The following is a 14515-nucleotide window of genomic DNA, read 5'->3' as shown; positions in this document are numbered from 1 at the left end:
ATGGCTTCTGGATGGGAAGAAATTGAGGAAATTCCTAGGAAGAAGTTTCAATTCTACACTTAAAAATTTTTTTTTACCTGATTTCTAAATATAAGTGATGAGTCAACTAAGGAGTAATAATATAGAAAGTGGTTTTATATAGAGAAACTTTATAGTAAGTAAAGTCTCTATATATTAAAATATAGGTAAAAATGGTTCAATAGGAAATAAAGATAATTTGTTTATTGTATTTTGGTGTTTAATATACAGAGCTATGTAGAAACCTTGATAGGAAGAAATGAATTCTTTTCTCTAAAAATCAAGAAGAATTAACACATACTCTTCAGCGGGAGAAATTTTACAATATGAAGTGTGTGTGAATATTTAGCAGATTTGCTTATCTGTATGGAAGCCTGCTTTTAGTGTTCTGTAACTAAAATGAAAAATCAAAACTCTTGTAATTTTCTTGTCTTTTTCTAGGCTGAACTCACGGGAATCAAATGGCGTAGGTACAATTTTGGAGGGCACGGGGACTGTGGACCCATAATTTCAGCCCCAGCCCAAGATGATCCAATCCTGCTAAGTTTCATCCGCTGTCTGCAAGCCAACTTGCTGTGTGTGTGGCGCCGTGATGTCAAACCAGATTGCAAAGAGTTATGGATATTCTGGTGGGGAGACGAACCCAACCTAGTGGGTGTAATACATCATGAACTGCAGGGTAAGGCTTTGACTTTTCTTAAGAATTATTTGCATCATATAGTTTTTCAACACTGGTGAATTCCAAAGAGGTTACTAATGGGTGTCTCTCTCAAAGGAACATCCTCCTCTCACCCGTCTTCTTTTTACCTCCATTTTATCAAATTCTCTTGTTCTTTCCCAGTCATGCTGGAAATCAGAACTATGTGAGCCACTATTATTAAAGGAAGGTATTGTGTCTCCTGGGTGTGTTGGGTTGGAAATGAGGCGAAGACCCACTGTTTTAAAATGATAGTGAATTGTAATTAGCAAGTCAGTGACATGAACAGAATTGTTTTTTCTTGGACTGTGGCTGTTGTGGTTCATTGCCAGCAGAACTCTAGTGGAAAATTGTAAAGTGATAATAGAAACTTAGTGCAGGCTTTTATAGGACAAAAGTATGAGATGACATTGGCTAGTGTTTTGAAGAAAGATTAATATAAACGATTAGGTCTCATTTTGGTGTAGCAAGTTTTCCTTCGTTTTGTTCCTGCTTTTTATGTAAATAGGTGATTCCAGGAAATATTTGTTCCAATGTTGCCTAAGTTTTGACTTCCGATTACACCTGATACCTTGACACTTTGAACTACTGTAGGAGTTCCATTCTAAACTGAACATTTTGTATCTACCACAGATGTATAACCAGAGGAAATTTTATCAATATCTTTGAATTTCTGGCAAAAGTTTTTACCTCTTTAGCTAAAAGTTTCCCTCTAGTATGCTAAGGGATTTTGCTAAATCAAGATTAATTCTGATCTTTAGTTAGGGTAGAATATTAACCCTTTTTGACTTAGTCTTCTAGAGCCAACTTTTATTATGTCCAGTCTATGTTTTGTTAATTGGTGGTTGAAAATTTTCAAATAGTGTTTGGAAAGTTTTGTTAGTTGATATGTCTAATATTTTTTTAAGGAAGGAATAAAACTAACTCGAATATATGTTTGAGGGTCTATTCTAAAGCCTAAAGGATTTCCTGCCATCTCCTGCTTGACACCTTCCTAGCTTTTCTCTGCAGCCACTTTTTATCTGTGATCTCGCCTGCCACAACAGCCAGAGGGCAGTAAACCACAGCAGACTCATTGAGCTGTTTACCTTATGGTCCGTTTGACTGCTCAGCCCAAACCTTTCTTCCCGTATTTTAAAAAAGTATTTGGTTTATAAATGTAAGAACCCATTCTGGGTAGCTGGTTAATCAGCAAAATCTCAGAACTTATATATTATCTCAAAGCTTATTTCATGTAGTTAGCGGTGAACTCAGGTAAACTTACTTTTAAACATCTGGACTCCATTTATCAGAATTTTAAAAGAAGACACTTCCTAGAAGGTACTTGTAACATTTATGTTTGTCCATTTAAGTATGAAAACATATTTTTGTTGTTTTAAACATTTTTACACTTGTTGTAGAGGAAAAGAGCCTTTTCGTTTGCTTGTTTTAGTTTCTCCCTTATTTTAAATGATTGTTTCTGCCTCTTAATCTCCTTCCATTTCTGCTCCACATTGATCCCTTATGTTTTAACTTTTTGGTTTTTATTTGTTAGAGCAGATCATCATTTTTTAATGATGATGAAACTAAACCCAACTGTTAATTTGGCTTGCTTAGTTGCTGTATAGAGTATTTAACCATATCAACAAAGCACATGATCAGTGTTTTTTGAAATAACTTATTGAATTATTGTGCTATTTCTCATGGACTTCGTTAATGAGTTAACAAAAAGATGTAGGCTATTTAAATTTGTAATAGTTGCCTTAGATTGCATATGCAGATTCATTAATGTAGTAAGTAGTTTTGTGGTAAAGAATTCAGCAAAGATTAACTTCTTTTTAAGTTGTTTTTATAAATTACAGAAACACTACATTTTAATTAGAAAATTAGGAAAAGAACCGCCAAGTGAAGAGAACAAAGAAACAACAATCCAGAAGTCTAAAACAGAGTTTTAATATTTGGTGTTTTTATGTATAAATGAAATTGGTATCATACTGTTAAGTAACTCAGTCCTTTTCCATAACAATTTATTGTGAATGTTTTCTCATGAGAATAATTACTTTTTATTTTCTTTCCTGTCGAGTCCAAAAACTGCATAAACTGTTTATTCCTTTGTGTGCTACCAGGAAAGTATTACAGTGATGGGACAATCATAACTTCGTTAAGTACATCTATGCTTTTTAATATGTTGAGTTTGTGAAAGTTATTAGATTGAAGCATATGAAGTGTCTATTTTTGTAGATAAAAGTGGTTACAAAAGGTAATTTTATATGGTTCAGTGTAATATTAGAAAATATTTGAAACTTAGTTTAAAAAACAAGGGACATATAGACAACTTTGTGTCGGGTGAAGGAGACTATGTCAATTAGAGCAATCATGAAAAAAATGAAGGATACGAAGGGAATATTTTAATTGGTAATCATACAAATTGAGGATATTTTGGAATCTATTAGATTCTCTACTAATATGTGTAAGAGTCATTTCATTTTGGGTAAAATAAATTTTAGCAGAACCCTGTTAACATTAAGCATGATGGTATCATTATTTGTAACATTCTCTTTATAGGGACACTTTATAATACTTACTGTTTTTTAAAATGCTTTCTAGTTATGTTATTAGGTATTTTACTTTGTCTTTACAGGGTACCCAAAATAGCATACTACTGAGAAACCTGATGGTAAAATATAACACCAAAGCAATCATCTTAGATTTAAATGTAAAAAGCATCCCTATAGAGAATAATCCCTTAAGACACACACACAAGCTGGTTTTATAATGTTAGACTTTTGGTTTAAATGCTTGAAATGTCTATGAAGTAGCCTGAGAGAAGACTAAAACACATTTATAGCCTGTCCCTGTCACTTTTGGGCTCTTGTTTGGGTAATTGCAGTTTATATTGTATGGCAAAGTGGTTCAAAGTATTGGTTTAGGTTTGAATCCCTGCTTGGTCACTTGTTAACTGTGTGTTCTTGGCCAAGTTCTTCAACTTAGTGGTGCCTTAGTTTCCTCTCCATAAATTGGGTTGTAAGGATTAAAAAAAAAAAGTTAAAGTACTTAGAATAGCACAGCGAAGAATCTATAATTGTAGCTATTGCTGCTGTTACTACAATTACAATAATTAACTCATATATCAAAATTAAAACATTTGGTGTTTTTTAAACAGTTGGACTGTTCTGGATAACATTCAGTGCTTGCTAATGTTTATCAAATATTAATTTTTAAAGTATACTTTTTGGTCGAAGTAATCATATTTTTGAGCTTGAGTTTTAATGTTTGGGTAGAATAACTGGGAATAATAAAATATTAGAGCATTGAAGATATCCCTGCTCATATGAAACTTGTCTAGACTTAACGCTATAAACAAAGTTTCATAACAAATCTTAAGTTGCCTATAAAGAGGTCAGAACTTGAGGATTTGACTCTCTGGGATCCCTGTAAGGTAGGTTTGTAACTGTATCGCCTTCTCCACATGGGTTAAAGCAGGGCATTGGCTGAATACTAAATATATGTACATGCCCTTCCTTGTGTCATCCATGAGTATTCGTATCAGTGGGGCCAATTATTGGGGTTTGGTATAATCTCTACCCTTGATAAGTTTATAGTTTAAAAAGAGTGTAAGACAAGCACACAGGTTATATAATGCAGAGAACACTGTAAATATATGAGAAATACAGTAGATTGACTGCTTTCCAAATGGGAAGACATTCAATTCCAGAACTAAGCATGTGTTCTATAAACTTGTAACAAGAACACTGTGAGCCTTAGTGCCAAGGGTTGATAACCTCCTTGGTTTCTGGTTTGTTAGTCACCCTCTATTAGGCAAGAGTTGTGATCAGTCCTGGGTATGTAAATTGAGTCCTTATCTTTAAGGAGTTCACAGTCTTATTGGGGTAGTTACATGAATCCATAATTATCATAGAGTGGAGTAAGCTGCAAATCATTAAGTTATGGGATCCTGCAGAACTTTGAGATTCAACCCCGGGGAACAAAGCCTAAGGAGGTGATTGGGAAGGCCAGGGTTGGCAGGGCTTGAGGTGGTGAGTCTTAACAGGGAAAGTAGGAGTTATCTAGGTTGGGGTGGGGCTTGTCCTAGTTAGAGGAAGTAGCCTGTACAAAGGGCCTGTGGGCAGGGAACGAATTGTGGGGAGATCAGGTTTGTCTGGAGCGTAGGGCCTGACTGAAATAGTCAGGGAGATGGAGAGAGTGGGAAGGTGGGGTATTGTGTGGGGTACATGAAGTGAGGGTGAAGAATTTGGACTCAATTTGATAAATTTTAAGGAATTGTTGTAGGTTTCTGATCAGGAAACAAAAAATTAGGAAGTGATACACAAGATGAATGTGAGCAAGAAGACCTTAATATCCTAATAAATTATTCTAAATTGAGCTATGAATTGAAACATTCTGTTTAGGATGCAGAATTATTTACATTTAAAAATAACAATTAATTACATGCTGAACTTTAATAGTAATAGTCTCTTCTCCAATTTTATTTTATTAAAACTTTGCTCTTTTTGCTTGACTAAATTCTTGCCCAGATTTTCAGTTTGAGTTTTAGAGATTAATACAGTATGCTAAATTGACTTCTCCTAATCAACCTAACAAAATCATTTTATAAACACAATCCTATGGCCATTTCATTGCCTATTAGTCAATGGTGGGAAAGACATGCAACTTGAAGCCCAAAAATGTTACAAAGAGCAGGCACAGACTTCTAGGGACTGGTGATGGCTTGAAGAGTCCCCAGTTCAGTAGAAGTAACATACAGTCTAGCGTGTACTTAATAATGTTTGTTGAATGAATGAATGAGTGAAACCTCTTATATGGTTCTAACATAGCATAGTAATTTACTCTCAGAAGGTTGATTTATAATAAATATACTTAAAATTTTAAATGATTTGATGATGTGAGGAGATTGAAACCTAGTTAAAATTGACACAATTATTCCTGATTTTAATTCCCAAGGAGGTAGAAATATCCATTTTATTTTGTGTACATTCTATAAAGAAATTTAGCTGTAAAGATGCACTATTTATAATTTTAAGTTTTAATTTATCTGTGCTATCTCTTTTCATTTTAAGACAAATGTAAATTATAATGGGAATACATCTGTCCACCTTTGAAAAATGATTGCCCTAATGTCAGTATAGGGGCAGAATGGCAGTTGTTATTCTTTGTTATTGTATTTAGAGTTATAAGTGTTGCTTTTTTGCCCATTTTCCAGGGTGCTACCACCTATGTCATGAGGTGTGTGGGCCATTGCAAAAACAGCATTAGGCCATAGAGAGCTAAGAAAAATGGGTCAGGTTTTCTGACTGTGACCAGTGTAAGGGAATTTAGACTCTCTAAAACTATTGTTTATACCACAGAACTGATTGCAAGCTTCTGGAAGGAGAAGTGGACCCTTTGTAGGGGGAGAGGAGGGCAAAGAGAAGAGAGTGGAGACCCAGTTTGCTGATATTATAATCTGTAGGTACAGATTGTAATCTGTAATCTCAAATGATGGATTGGTGTAATCCTTGTTTAGATAGCTTCAAGGAAGAACGTAACTCTCTCGCCTCAAACTTTTATTTTGAGAAATACTTTCATGCATATACTGGGGGTGCCAAAAAAGTGTACAGGTGGACACTTTGGTCAACGTTGCTCCAGCAGTAGTTCGCCGTCATCAGAAGTGTCTGGACGCTGATGATAACCACTTTGAGCACCTCTTGTCATTGCAGAAGTCAAACGTGACTTCCATCTTTTGTTATTGGTATATTGAGTATTACAGTTTTAATACAGTTTTCCTTTCTTAAAATGTGTATACATTTTTTGGGCACCCTCTGTATACATAAACCTTTTTTTCTGCCTAAATGATTTGAAGAGAATTTTCAAAGTTCAAGAATCTTTATCCCTAAATACTTCAGCATGTAATTCCTATGAGAATGTGGGACATTTTCCTACCTAACCATTATCCTATCATCATACTCAAGAAATTTAACATCAATATAATTAAATTACCTACGATTCAGCCTATATCCAGATTTCCTCAAGTGTTTCAGTAATGCCTTTTATAGCCTCCCCCTCCCCAGTCTAGGATTCAGTTATGGATAACATGGTGCATTTGAATGCCTTGTCTCTCTGTTCTCCTCTAATTTACAACATTCCCCAAGTTATCTTGTTTTGTGTGTTCTTCCATGATGTTGATGTTATTTGAAGGGAACAGTTCAGTTGTCCTGTCAATATTTCCTATTCTGAATTTGTCTAATTGTTTACTCACAATTAGGCTCAGGTTAAACATTTTTGACAAGAATTGCGACTAGGTTATGTGTACTTCCTATGGCATCACATCAGAAACACGTCATGTCAATTTGTCCTAATATTGATCCTACTAAGTGTGATTACTTGGTTTAGGTAATAGCTGCCACATTTCTCCAGTGTGAAGATACCCTTTTACTTTTGTAATTATTAAGTAAATTTGGGGTTAAACTTTGAGACTGTGTGAATATCCTTTTCCCCAACAACTTTTCACTCTGTCTTGAGGAAAAAGCTAACTTTGAGCCTGTTGAAAAACAACAGAAAACTTCTTGAACCATTTGCTTTTGTTAGAGAAGTTAAAAGGTCAAATGAAGACTACATTCTTAAGTCACAGGCAAGTAGTAGGGCAGAGAGGAGAAGGCAAGAAAAATATTCAAGATCCAGCAAAGGCAAATGATGATGGTAAAGTTAAATTCTGAAAATTAATAACCCCTTATTGCTTAGCACACTAAAAAGAAGTGTTGACATTGAATTTTCTAAAATCATAGATAGTAAGTATGTAGGAATATATTACTGTGTATCTTATTACAGTCTCAATTTTCAGTTGATTTTGATGATTTCTGGTTATCTTTGACTAAATGAAATGAAATAATTTTAATCAACATTGTAAATGGGTTTATTCTGAATTGAAATGAAAAATTTGCTTTCTGTGAAAGCAACTACCCTATTACATATAAAATTGACAGGAATGAAAGTACCTCTAGGTAAAATGTTACTCAGTTTGAAAATTTCTTTTAAAGAGAAAATTCAATCCCTGACTTTTTACCCTGTTTTTATATCTGTTTTTTCATTTATTGGTGGTCAGTTTATGGTTCATTGAACTTAATCTCTGAATAAATTGGAAAATAATTTTTTTACATTGTTTGGATTTATTTATTCTTTTTCTGTAAAATTCTGGTGATTTTAAAAACAGGTGAATTATATTATTCATTATTCTAAATTTTTAATATTTTATGTATCAACATTTAAATGGAGATGTTATTACATGGCATTAATCTTGAAATTAACACAATGCACCTGAAAAGTAAATTTTACTTTAACGTTTATATTTGTTACTTTGTGGATTGTAATTGAAAAATACATTTATTTATATTTCGTAAGAAGCACTTCTAGGGGACACACTTGCCTAGTGGTAAATGGTAGCTAGATCTAAGTAGTTTCTAAATTATTCAAATCTTGATATAAAATTTCTGATTTTTAAAATAACTCTGGTATTTCTGTTTCCTGTGTTTAGTTTGAAAGATTTAGTTTGCTAAAGCTATAAAATAATAATATAAAATATAAAATAGTTTCCGTTGTATGATGATTATCCAAATGATTGTAGTGCATACTTACTGAAATACTAGATTTAATAGAAAATTTTAAATTATATCCTTAAAAGAGAAAATGAAATACTTAAGACTTTGGTAAGCAGTAAATTTATATTGTAAAATTATGTTAAGATCCTAATGACTTCAGAATTCTTTCATATGAAGAATAGAAAAAGATCTAATGGATTAGATAGAATTATTAAGCTAAATGTGCTTGAAATTGAGAGAACAAGCTAAAGTCTAACTTTTGAATGTAAATAAAATTGGTGTGCTACCTACCACAGGCAACTTACTGAACCATGTAATTAGTTTTTTCTATGGAAAATGAGACATTTATGCAGAGATTGTGATGAAATAGCATGTAAAAAGCTTATGTTCTAATGAAATGAAAATTAAACAGTTGGTAAAAAATTATAATTTAAAGATTGTTGCTTTAGGGAAGAGTTGAATCTAATCAGTTGATTTTGGCTGGGGAGATTTATATTTTGGTAAATACAGGTATTATGATCTAATATTTTTGCATTGATATAAAGTCACTTGTATAAAGTAAACCTGAGTAAAACCCCCATTAATGAGGTATTAAAGTCACCACTGGAGCAAGTAGGGTGGAAAATTAATCTAAAACTAGGTAAACTGTTATTTGGTGTAGTATAGTTTTTTTCCCCTTGATATGTAAGTACTTTTAGTGATGAATCCATTATGCCTGAAATATAAGCATTTAGTCGAGCAATTTTAAGGATTGCCTGTTTGATTCTCCTCTTGTTTGTGTATGTCTTAGTTCAAAATCTTGGGTTTTAATAGATAATTTTAAGATTTAGAAGAGATTCTTGTACATGAAAGTGATATAAAGATTTCTTTGCCAGTAGAACAATTTCTTTGCTTTATCTTATTCAGGGAGGTTGATGTAAGAATGTGAATGTAGGGCAGGCCGAGTGGCTCAGTTGGTTAAGAGCTCGCTCAAGAGTTTGAGCTCTGAGCAACAGTGGTTCAAGTCCAGCCCGAGCTGAGCAGCTGCTGAGCCTGCCAACAGGTAGCAGGATGGCTCAGTTTAAAAAAAAAAAAAAAAGAATGTGAATGTAGTAAGTTGGAGAAAAGGTTAAGGTATTAGTAGAATATCAGGGCCTAATTAATTCAAGAAAATATTATATACTGTATTTTGCTGTGTATAATGTGCTCCTGTTTATAATGGGCACCCACGTTTTTGGGCCAAACTTTCAGGGAAAAAAAATCTTTTGTTTTAAGTTTTTAATTCAAATTTGTATTTGTTTACATTTAAGTACTTGTTTTTTGTATTATAAAGGAATTTTAGCATTTATTTTTTAACATATTATGGTACAAGAAATTTTATGTAACAAATAATTACAAAACACAATAACAGATACAAGGTACAAGAAATTTTACGTACTGGTAAATTTACGATATTTACACATCATAGAAGGCCAAGAACTCTTGTGTCGTTGCAAGTTCAACAAAACCGATGATCATATTCCAGGGTATTATTTTGCATACGGATATCGTTATTGATTTCTAGAGTTACACTTTTAACTCATAAGCATAGGTAAAATAGTTAAAAGCATTTATATAGATATGGAATTAGTACTACCCATGTATAATGCGCATCCTTATTTTTCCCTCACAAATTTGGGCAAAAATGTACGCATTATACATGGCAAAATATGGTATTTGAACATTAAAATTGAATGGTAGTGATATAAAATTACACTTACAGAGAAAAGCACCTTTTGTTACAAAATTTACAAGCAAATGCATTGCTGACATATTCAAATGGCATCAGCTCAGTCTTACTGTTGACAGTATTTTATATAGGAGGTGAAATAAAAAGTCCTAAAATAAAACTTGGATTTTTTAAAGGAAGGACGGAGGTTGGAATGCTCTCCGTCAGTTATCACTGAGAGGACTCAGTGTCCTCTCCCATTTATGCTGTTGAAATTAGCATACCCAAAGGGAAACTGAAGCTTAGAAGAAGTCCATGACTTAACCACATCACTAGTCATAGTTGGAACCCAAACCCATATTTTGTATTTTTTAAAATTAAAACCGTTATTGGCTACGAAGCTGTACATAACATGAAACTGTGTGACTGTGCCATATAAAATGAGTAAATCAACTTTACTAGACTTTTTAAAATAAGATCCACATAACTATTAGAGTTCTATTTATAACAAATCAAATGAATTTTCAGTACTTACAGAAAGAACACTGGCTTGCATAATCCTGGATGGAGGACTTTTCTTTTTTGATTTTAAATGTTTTCTATGACCCTTGGCAAATGTTGATTCCAGTAATGTTAGCGTATACATTTAGTCTAGACCCCCTGATTGATAACAGGGAATTAAATAAAATAAAAATAGTTTTGGAGTCATAAAAACGACATAAATACATTTGAATATCTACACTTGATACAAGGTTAGCGTTTGCTTTTAGAAAGTATCTTATTGATGTAATTGAAAAGCTAGAATTACATATCTATTGTCATTTGAGGTCTTTTTTCCCTCTCTTTTCTCTTTATAGATGTATTATTATAGTTCCAGATCTTGAAAAATCAGAAATCTGTAGTAAAAGAACAGGTTAACTATTGGGTGAAGCAGGAGGTGGTTGCTGAGGCTACCATTTAGTTAATTAAGTTGCATAGTTTTTGGACTCGTTTAAAGTGTAGTAGTCTAAACCAATTTATAGATGCCTGTGCTTAACTTTTATGAATAGATTGTTTGAAAAAGTATTTATAAATGGTTTCCATTTTGGTTTGTTTTTATGCTGCTTGAGCAAATGGTAGCCACAACTTGATATATACTCAGCCATGAGCATCACGAGGAGTTAAGATTTTCTATTCTTTTAAAAAGTATTTTAATGGTAGAACACATAAATATGGTTCTCCCCCCAAAAAAAGAACACTTTAGACATTTGTTTTAAGCGCTAGAGAATTATGAAACTGGATTCTGTTGTTTTAAGTATTTCATGATTAAGCTGCTGTCTTGATGTTACCTGAAGAGATTCTCATTGAATAGCTTCATGGCTAGTAAGTGTTTGATAATTTTCTTTAAAGCTCCATCTATGTAAATATTTTTGAACAATTTTCCACAAGTACTGGGCAACATACCTATTTCTTCTAAACCCAACATTGATAAAATGCACTCTTTGTATAATTGGGTCTTATTTTGATCCTGGCGCTTTCATATTGTGATTTGGCAGTGAGTTCAACAGAATAAGCATTATCCTCTTGAGGCCCATCTAGGATTGAACTAAAGGGCTTCTACAGTATCCACATGATCATACAATTAGTTCTTTTTTTTTGCTGTGATAGTGTAATTGAATATGAGCTGGTTGCCAGGGTATTGTGGTAGAATACCCTGCAGCTTGTAGTTAATCATGCAGCAGCACTAGATTGATTTCAAATTCTTTTTAAAAGAATAAGATAAAAATTAGATAAAGATGAAGTGTCTTTGTGTTGACAAAGATTGTGTGTATACAATGGTAAAATGAAGGTTAGAGCGTTCACAAGTCTGTTACTAGCAGATTCTTCCTTCTGTTTACTAGAATATCATATGTAAAATGTCCTCCATCTTACAAATTACTTTATTTATGACTTTGCTAGCCTCAGGAATGGGAGGAGGTAAGACTTTTTGTTAATCTTCTTGAAGGCTTGCTTTCTGACACAGGTAGGAAATTAGTAAATATTTGCCGAATGATGGCCTGAATAGGGAAGTGTGAACCCCATCAAGATGAGGTCTTTTCATTAAGATTATTATATTTCTTCGCAGGTAATCTTGGACTTGTTTGAATGTAAGCAGTTCTGATGTTTGCTATTATTAGAGGACGTGTTATTCACATTGAAATAAATTGAGTCTAAAAGAAAAAAAATTAGACACTCAGTTCAGTTCAGGCAATATATTTAAAATTTATTTTAAAAGTAATCTAGCAGATAATAATGGAAAGGATACCTGCCTTGGCATCTTTGGACAAATTACATACAACTCTGATTATTTAGGAAGGAAATAACATTTGTTGACAATGACACTATTATGGAAAAAAATTCATCATGCCATTTATTGGTTTCACGAAGAGCATAACAAAGAGAGTGGCTCTTGATTTGAATAGCGAATGTGGCTGGGGCAATTATCCCCATTGCTACAGTCAAGGCGTCATTAACCAGGACTCAGGCAGAGCCCTCAAACAGATTTAAATGTACATCCCGCCCGCCCGCCAACCCAGCCTCCCTAAGCACTACCATTTTACAAAAAAAAGATTAAATGACTTAAATATACCATTATTAGTGATTAGTTCAGATATGCACAGTTATCAGTTTGATTCCCAGTATGGCTGGGGCACTGAGCTAGAAGATTCTGGGAGGAGGTGTGTGGGGTGGGAGCAAAACCATTTTCACGTGATGTCCTGGGTCAATACTGATTCAGCTCAGTCACCCACGCATTTAAATTTATAGTACTGTGTAACACTGATAGAACAATGTGTGAAGGATGTTTTAAAAATATTCTTTCATCTTTATAGTGTTATCACTGTTTTATGATCTTTTATATTTATAGTTAACATCGTATATTATTCAACATTGTGTCTGGTGCTGTGTAGAATAGAGAAATGAATCAGAAACGTATTTATTTCTCAGAAGCTGACAGCCTCATAGCGGAGATAGCATATGTATGTAGAGCATTATTATAGATGCCGTACGAGGGGAATGCAATATGGTTGAAGTTCTAGGGAAGGAGGCAGAGCTTTGAGGAGGAGTTGATTGTTGAAATGAGCCTTTAAAGAATGGGTACAATTAGGGCATTTAGACATATGGTTACGTCAGGGCAAGGACATTTCATTTTTTATGGAATAGCATGTGTACCAACACGGAGCAGGAAAATTTGGAATATCTACTGGAGAAGAGTTAAAGATGAAAAGTTGATTGAAAGTGTGTATTTGTGCCTGATGGTGATGGAACTTAAAAACACTAGGCAAAGAAGTTTGGACTGAATAGTTAGTTGGGGGTTTTGAGAGTTTTTCAGTAGAACTAGATGGGAAGTTCCCTGTAAGCTGTAAACAGTACAGAGGGGCAGGACCTGCATCTAACTGTTGCCCATCATTGTAATTGCAGGACCAGTGTAATTCCTGGCACATATTTGTTGAATAAATTAATTAGTAAATGAATGAGTGTAATAGAAGTTTGTGTAAAGATTATCAGTCTAGCACAGCGGCATACTATGAGGTCCTCCCAGTATTCTGGGTCACACAGAAAAGCAGACTGTCTACAGGAGCCGGTTAGAAGTGAAATATATGACCACATGGGAAAGGCTTTCTTGATGCATTGATTTTTTTTTAACCTCATATTGAAACAAAGTAATACAGTTTTCTTCCTTTTCTTGCAGTTGCTTATTTTTTATAGCCTATAGTTTAATTTTAAAAGTTTCATTACAATTAATTGAATTATTTTCCATAAATTATTTTTATTAGTGTTGTAGAGAGCAGGTAGATTGGGCAGTTGGCAGAAAGCTGTGTTCTAATTATCCTGTAGAACAGGGGTTATGGAAGAATACTATTTATTGGGTAAAAGAGCTTAATGATATTTATATGTCCGAAGCCTTGTTAATCTATAAATACATCATGGATTGAATGACCTTAGCTGTCCTACGTATGTTAGAAATTGCCAGCCCAACTCTAGAGTTGATAATTGCTACGCTGAAATGATTAGCTAAGATTGCTTAGCTGAGCCTTTGAGAATTGCATGTTTCACTGTCGAATCAAATGACCAGAAGCTTTTATTGAGCTCTCCTTCTCTTACCATGAAATTCTGAATTAATTACTAACTTCTTTAAATATCATGGCTAAAGACTATATGGTAGAATCAGTTAGTATATGATTTAGGCAAACATTTTCAGTGAAATCCTTAATAGACATTTTTTAGTGTTATACATCTTTTGTTCCATTGTTATGAAGATAGCCTTTTGGTTCCACCTACTTTGTAAATATTTAAGACAGCAAGTTAGTACTTCGCAAATTCTGTAATTTTAAAATGACATTTTTCAAACACTGTTAACAAAGTTGATCGGTTCCCTCCAAAGATGCTTGCAAACAGTTGCACGTACACCCACAGTAGTTCAAATTTCCTGTATTGGTTGACATTTCTGTTTGGCAACATGTGTAATGCAGTCATGTCTCTCAGAGGATGTGTGAAAAGTCCTTCCAGCATTAGTGAATCACA

The 14515-nt window shown here is 33.6% G+C and overlaps 1 protein-coding gene across 1 annotated transcript in view; it reads left to right on the top strand.

The window, feature by feature from the left end:
* The first annotated feature begins 456 nt into the window (after positions 1-456).
* Positions 457-14515, top strand: part of MED13L (mediator complex subunit 13L) — a 260986-nt gene continuing 246927 nt past the window's right edge. Inside the window, exon 1 of the mRNA XM_019641580.1 lies at positions 457-697. The gene's annotated coding sequence lies outside the window, so the exon portion shown is untranslated. The remainder of the gene's footprint in view (positions 698-14515) is intronic.

The sequence above is a fragment of the Hipposideros armiger genome, unplaced genomic scaffold (assembly GCF_001890085.2).
Source record: "Hipposideros armiger isolate ML-2016 unplaced genomic scaffold, ASM189008v1 scaffold_62, whole genome shotgun sequence".
In the NCBI taxonomy this organism is placed as follows: domain Eukaryota; kingdom Metazoa; phylum Chordata; class Mammalia; order Chiroptera; family Hipposideridae; genus Hipposideros; species Hipposideros armiger.
Note: the sequence above shows the minus strand (reverse complement) of the source record. Positions and strands in the feature narration are given on the sequence as shown.